The 7,357-nt window shown below is 41.4% G+C and overlaps 1 long non-coding RNA gene across 1 annotated transcript; it reads left to right on the top strand.

Moving 5' to 3' along the window:
* The first annotated feature begins 6,572 nt into the window (after nucleotides 1–6,572).
* Nucleotides 6,573–7,185, top strand: LOC125252203. Its single transcript, XR_007181187.1, has 3 exons — nucleotides 6,573–6,735; nucleotides 6,926–6,974; nucleotides 7,105–7,185. It is a non-coding gene; the product is annotated as an uncharacterized LOC125252203 (long non-coding RNA).
* The last annotated feature ends 172 nt before the right edge of the window (nucleotides 7,186–7,357 follow it).

Below are 7,357 nucleotides of genomic sequence, written 5' to 3'. Positions count from 1 at the left end.
GGCCAATGTGTAATAGTATAGCAAGCAACATAACATAAGTGATAGGCCCTATATTTTATTATTTGCCTACTATTATTACGATATGAGTAAGCTGCATATGCCTTTATCTTTTGCATGTTTTCCCCTCTTCCTTTTTATCTATTTACGTTACTTAAATCGGCCTCCGGTGGCTTAGACCTTTTGCCTTACCATAACACACTGAACAAAGCTATGTCCAGAAGACATCTTTTCAATGTCTTTGTCACAAAAGTCATACATTGAACAGACGTCCACTGAGGAACCAGAATGAAAGTTTTTAAGATGTCTTTTTTTGACGTCTTCTGCATGTCCGATATAGACATTCATTGAACCTCCGTACAAGGTTAAAATCAACCTGGTCTCATAGGAAATACGTACCTCTGCGCACTTTTTTGCAGCGCCACAAATATGTACCACCAGGTACGTATTGCTATAGTTCTGAAACAAAAACGTCCACTGGGGTCGCTAAAGAGAAGGACATGTTACATTTCGATTAACAGTCAGAGGTATGTACACTACAGCATATCCAATTATCCTAAAACTGTGTTATTTTAGTGATAAATGTAACGTGATTCGTGTTATATTACTGAAACATGTTTAATCTGATGGTAAATGTAACGTTAGAATCATGAGAGTGCTCACGACGCCAGTAGAACAGATAAGCTAATTTAGCTAGCTTCCTTCAATTAACATTACGTACTCTGCAGTACAAAAATTACAGCCGCAGCATACATCGACAGAACCCTGGCAAAGTAGGTACGTTTGTAGCCAGGTGGCTATAGTGAACTAAAATTAGCGCTTGCTAAGTTCTTTTTTTAGTGATAAATGTTTGCTGTAATGGTAAATGTGATGTTAGAATCGTGTGTGAGCACTCCTGATAAAAGCAATGCCCTTCAATTATGTTTCTGTAGTACATTTTGTAGCTAGCTAGGTGGCTAACGTTGGTGAGCTAACGGTGAACTGTCTGAACATAAAACTTATATGTTTGCACATACACACATTCAGCAAATCACCAGTTCACCAGTTATGAGCACATCCATATGTGCAAACAAATGCGATATACATTGCATTACTTTCGATGTATTATTAGATGAGGTTAATCTGCGTTTATACCTTAAGAACTACAAATCCCATGAAACTGTCGACCAATTATGTGTTGCCATAAAACGCCGTGTGCAAACATGCGCACTATCAATGTGTGTGTGTGTGTGTGTGTGTGTGTGTGTGTGTGTGTGTGTGTGTGCGCGCGCGCGCCCACACAGTAAGAAACTACGTTTACATCACCAAACAATTTTATATGTGCTTGCAGGTTCCCGACATATGAAAGTGATAGAAAAGCAGCAGGTTAGTCTTTCCATGTAGCACCAACTTGTGCCATAGCCATTGCTTATGAGTGCGCATTACTACATTTATGTATGTATTCTACATGCATTTTAATGTAGCTGTTGAATCTGCCCATACGTCTAGGCCAGCCCAAATAGGCCAGTAGCCCCTCACTTCAGAACACTCAAGATCCAAGGGGCGGAGTCGGGTAGGTTAAGATATATGGAAAGTGGGAGGAGTTGGATCTAGAACCAGGAGGTGGAGATGGGTAGGGTTAGAGCCAGGGGGCGGAGTCGGGTAGGTTTAGGGCTATGGAAAGTGGGAGGAGATACACTCCGCCCCTTGGATCTTGTGTTCTGCAGTGAGGACTATCTCAAGTAGGCTGCAGCCTGCGGTGGACATCCAACTCCGCCCACAGCCAAGTGTGACATCAGAAGCCGCGTCCGTGCCCAATATGTCACCTCGTGACTCCCCATTAGATGTATATACATATCCTTCAGATGCAAAAGCCTCCAAGTGTCATCTGAAATGTTCTTCTAAAATGAGCATTTTTATCAAGCTTGTATGTTTAGGTTCAGTTATTTCACTTTAATGGCAATTAATAGGTCCTTTTCAGTGACATTAAAGTGAAATAACTGAACATAAACATATGAGCTTGATAAAAATGCTCATTTTAGAAGAAAATTTCAGATGACACTTAGAGGCTTTGCATCTGAAGTCTTCATATATACACATATCCATGGTGATTCCCCATCCCTGTGTCACCCCTGGAACCCAATTTGTTGTATGTTGGTTTCCAATAGAGGGTATGCACGTGACGTCACCGTCAACCATTATGACTGCGGTCACGCCCACTAAGTGGCAAAAGACTGACAGGATTGGTTTTCAGCGTGAATGCCGCAAAAAACACACAAAACACATCCAAAACAGCAAAGAGCTTTGCGACTGACTGTACAAATAGCTTTGACACAAAACCTGAGGTATAATTTTACAGACTGCCGAAAGCTACAGAAAAAAGAAGCAAATGGATCACTGCAATTCACAGAAACAGCTGGACTCCAGCAGAGAAACATGGATTTGTAGTTAGCATTTTGTGTCAAATTATACCGTGGCGTATATATTGTATTGTTATATACAGTGTTGACAAGCCTACCGATATTGTAGTTGTATAAAATATTCACAGTCAGATTTGCTTTGTGTATTTCCCTGGTGTTGAAATCAGGCACATATAACTGTCAGGAAACACGACTCCAGGCTGCATGTCAATATCCATGGATTAGGTTTATTTGACAAGTTGTAAGGACCACTTTCGAGTCCAAACTTTAGTGTAATCATTTGTTTTTACTTGCGTTTTCGCAGTTTCTCTTATTAAATCCAGTCATGCAGCAGGTTCTTTTGCCACTCAGTCCAGCTGAGGGGGCGTGTTCTGGCGGGAAAGGGACGTCTATGCATACCCTCCATTAAAAGGATTTTTAGGCATAAGGTAAATGATGAAAGCGCATTAACCCCACCCCCAAAAAATTACTTCACCAGAAATCCCGCCCTGCTGCTAATTTCATTGGTTACAGGTTTAGAGATAAGTGTTTGGTGTAGGCAATCTGTACTGTGATTGACATGACCACATTTGGATGTCCACCACAGGCTGCAGCGAGACTCTTCTCGGCTAGCCATTAGTACCCGCCTTTATAGTAACAACCTAGTTTCAAAAAGTTGTTACTGGATATTACGTTACAAAAACATGTTGTATTAAGGTTTTAATGTCATTTTTTACTTCATTTTAGAGATGCCAGGAAGCACACAAAAAATATGCACAGGGTGCAACAACCTAATAAGTGTTGCTTATAAGACCTGCCCGCATTGCAAACAAGTGCAGCCATATAAAGCAAAAGTTGCATCTCTTCGCTGCAACTTTCAAAATAAAAAATCGGAATGGAAGGCATCGCTGAAGAAAAACAACAACAGGACGGTCGTCCTTAATAGCAGCCATGTGTTGGTAAGGTTAGGTCAGGGCTAAGGGATTTATGAAGTGAAGTCAGTTATCACAGTAAAGTTTAACAGTCAATAGCCATGTTTCCATGTGATTGTAAAGCAAACTTTTGAAATGTTGCAAAAAAAAGAGAAAAATGTAATCAAATGTGAATCAGGTGTGTTTCCATCAACTGGTTTGGAGTAAATAAATTAAGATCCCGCGAGGTGATCCTCCCGCACTGAGGACGCCCCTAACCTGCCCTGTTTACCACCTGCTTTTGGGCTGCATTCATAAACATCCCGCCCTTTAGGAGACGGGACCTCGGCGCTACAGGGGCCATTACCGGTGTGGTGCCAAATTTAAAAAACCTGCCAGATTAAGATCACCCTAGTAATGGAAGTTTTGGAGTAGGTTTGGGTTAGGATTAGGGGTGGGGTTAAGATTCAGATAGACTTGAGGGTGAGGGTGGTCATAATTTGGCAGGGAGTCGAAATTCAGCACGACACTGGCATCACACCATCCACAGGCTGAGCCTTGATCAGAAGGACTCAGGCCCCTGAGTGACACCAGGCAAGCGGTCTCCAATACACCACATTTCCTACACTGCCTGTCAGACAGGGTTTCAGTGCTGGGCTCTTCCCTCTTAGCTTGCCGCTACTGAGTGAATCCTGGTTAGTTACTTTTCCTCCGCTTAGCATTGTGCCTGACTGCGTAAACAGCTGATCAGTCATGTGAGTTTAATGTTCGCTACGTCAGAACTTGGGCAAAGCTGTTTCAATGTGCCGTTCAGCGCATTAACTCTTTTTTGAAAAAGGCAAAAACCACCTCAAGCGAGCATGACCTTTTTTTTTTTTGACTAAATATGTTTTTTTTCCAATGCGATACTTCAAAAAGCATATAAAAATACATTGATGGAAATATGGCTGCTGAAGCAGAAAAAATTATCACAATGATAGGATTTTTTAAATATGTAGTTATAAACCAATAGTAATTAATTTCTTGATATAAGTTGTTTATCAGATATGACCATTAAACAGCTGTCATGAAATTAATGTTAAAAATTAAATCATTGTATTCTGTGCATGTTTTTTTTTTTTTATGTTTTTATTTCAGCTTGACAAACTTGCTGCACTTGATTTCTTCCCCGTACTACTGTTGGGGAAGAAATCCCGGGGAACCTTGGTGGCCGATGTCATCCTAGGCGGGGATTATATTTTGGAACATGATTTGCTTCAGAAAGTTAAGCTAATGTATGAAGCTGTGCTCAAGAGTAAGTCTTTTTGTACGGATATGAAGCTCTGTAATCTGGAAACACTGGTAACTCAAAAGAATGTGAACCCACAAGTATCATTCTCTTTATTTTTCATATCGATGCAAAAAATGAGCATTACTTTCAGCCGTAATAGGATAAAGCAGCATGTGATGGCTCTATTGCTAAAGGAAACTATTTGGTGAAGTCAACAAGCTAGATAAAAAGTATTTAGGCAGACAGTTTTGTGGCATTAATTTCAGTTGATGGGAGAAGTATGTGTTAGGTCTTTGATTTGCCCCTGTTTTAAGTTAAAGTATATATTACCTACCCATTTCTGATAGGGGCCATATACATGCAGTTTGTGCCCAAATCAGTCTACTAATGACATGCGCTCAGCTTTTTGATTCGGAGCACTGCTGAACTCTTAGTCTGGATTGAACAGGAACTTTTTTATTCATAATAATATAAAACTGAAGGACAGTCGCCTGTTTTCTCAGCCAATCAGATTTTTGCTATGAATTGAATTGAAGCTAGCATTCTCTGGCCATTGGACATATCACACCTGTAATGTAAAAATCAATCTTAATTTAAATACTAGCCTGTTATCATCACTCACTGTCATGATCACCAGTGAGAGTGCCCTATCAGCCACTAGAGGGCACTCCATCCCGGACTCTTATTTCCACCCGTTACATGGACTACAATTCCCATACACACTCACAGGACTCATTATCCCATGTCATTGCACCCACCTGTTTTGTGTTCCTCATTAGTGTTTGTCTATTTATACTCAGTTGTTTCTGTCCTTGGTTGTGGTTTGTTAATTTATGTTACGTGCACTTTTGGTTCCTGGTTTTGATGTTTTATGTGGACTGTCCTGGAGTTTGACCCTTGCCTGTGTCTGGATTACGCTTTGGATTACCCTACAAAAGCAGCATTTATTGTAGGGTAATCCAAAGCGTAATCCAGACACAGGCAAGGGTCAATGAGCTGTCAAAGTCAAACAGCTGGGTGCAATGACATGGGATAATGAGTCCGGTGAGTGTGTATGGGAATTGTAGTCCATGTAACGGGTGGAAATAAGAGTCCGGGATGGAGTGCCCTCTAGTGGCTGATAGGGCACTCTCACTGGTGATCATGACACTCACCCGCAGGTCCTCTTTCTTGTGGTTTCAATAATTAGTCATAGGCTATATGGAATAAAGTGCCACTGAGAAAAACTTTTAATTTTTAACTGTTTAATTTTTCTTGTGTTTGATGTTTTTCTTCTCTGCAAGTTCATTTTCAAAGACAGAAGAAGGCCACAAGTAGCACAGAAACCACCAGCCCTCCAGAAGCTACTGGCACCGATACCATCAGACCTCCAGAAGCTACTGGCACCGATACCATCAGCCCTCCAGAAGCTAATGGCACTGATACCAATAGACCTCCAGAAGCTACTGGTACCGATACCATCAGACCTCCAGAAGCTACTGGCACCGATACCATCAGCCCTCCAGAAGCTACTGGCACCGATACCATCAGCCCTCCAGAAGCTACTGGCACCGATACCATCAGAGCCCCAGAAGCTACTGGCACCGATACCATCAGCCCCCCAGAAGCTACTGGCACCGATACCAATAGACCTCCAGAAGCTACTGGTACCGATACCATCAGACCTCCAGAAGCTACTGGCACCGATACCATCAGCCCCCCAGAAGCTACTGGCACCGATACCAATCAGACCTCCAGAAGCTACTGGCACCGATACCATCAGAGCCCCAGAAGCTACTGGCACCGATACCATCAGAGCCTCCAGAAGCTACTGGCACCAATGCCATCAGCCCTCCAGAAGCTACTGGCACCGATACCAATAGACCTCCAGAAGCTACTGGCACCGATACCATCAGACCTCCAGAAGCTACTGGCACCGATACCATCAGACCTCCAGAAGCTACTGGCACCGATACCACCAGACCTCCAGAAGCTACTGGCACCGATACCACCAGACCTCCAGAAGCTACTGGCACCGATACCAATAGACCTCCAGAAGCTACTGGCACCGATACCACCAGACCTCCAGAAGCTACTGGCACCGATACCACCAGACCTCCAGAAGCTACTGGCACCGATACAACAGGCTCATCAGAAGCCACAAGACCCCAGGGCCAGAAGGCCAAAAAAAGACACAGAAGTGAAGTATAGTTCCTTAATAGTCAGTAATGTGTTACTGTATGTGGAGCATATGGTACTAAAAATATATATGTATGTCCAAAGTGTGTCCAAACTTTTGACTAATACGGTACATTCTAGTTTTGTAATGACTTACTGTATTTATATATAATGTTTAATAATGTGTGATATCTTGTATATTCTTTATACAGATCTAGTCCAACAGAGGGGAGCCAGCAAGATGAAGCAAAAAAAAAAAGTGTTAAGTACATTGTCTGAATTTAAAATATGATGTATCAACTACACTTTGATTCTGGAGTCACTGTTTGCTATATTGTCTATACTTGTATATTGGTATACTTATTTCAATGTCATATTGCCTGTATTTTAGATGAGTGTCCAGAATGCTGTAGGAGAGCCAGGGAAAACAACTTTGACTACTCCAAGATTTTGAAAAGAAGAGTGAGAGAGGTTTGTCTTTCTAAAGACTTTTTAGTCTTGCTTTATATCAATGTACTTGCATTCAATCATTATTATTATTATTATTATTATTATTATTATTATTTTATTTAATCCTTTTTTTTTTATTTTACAATGAATAATAAATCTGCATTTTTTGAGCACTTGACTCTACAACTGGATGT

Source organism: Megalobrama amblycephala, linkage group LG18 (genome assembly GCF_018812025.1).
Source record: "Megalobrama amblycephala isolate DHTTF-2021 linkage group LG18, ASM1881202v1, whole genome shotgun sequence".
In the NCBI taxonomy this organism is placed as follows: Eukaryota; Metazoa; Chordata; class Actinopteri; order Cypriniformes; family Xenocyprididae; genus Megalobrama; species Megalobrama amblycephala.
The sequence above is the reverse complement of the archived record's forward strand: the minus strand, read 5'-3'. Positions and strand labels throughout refer to the sequence as shown.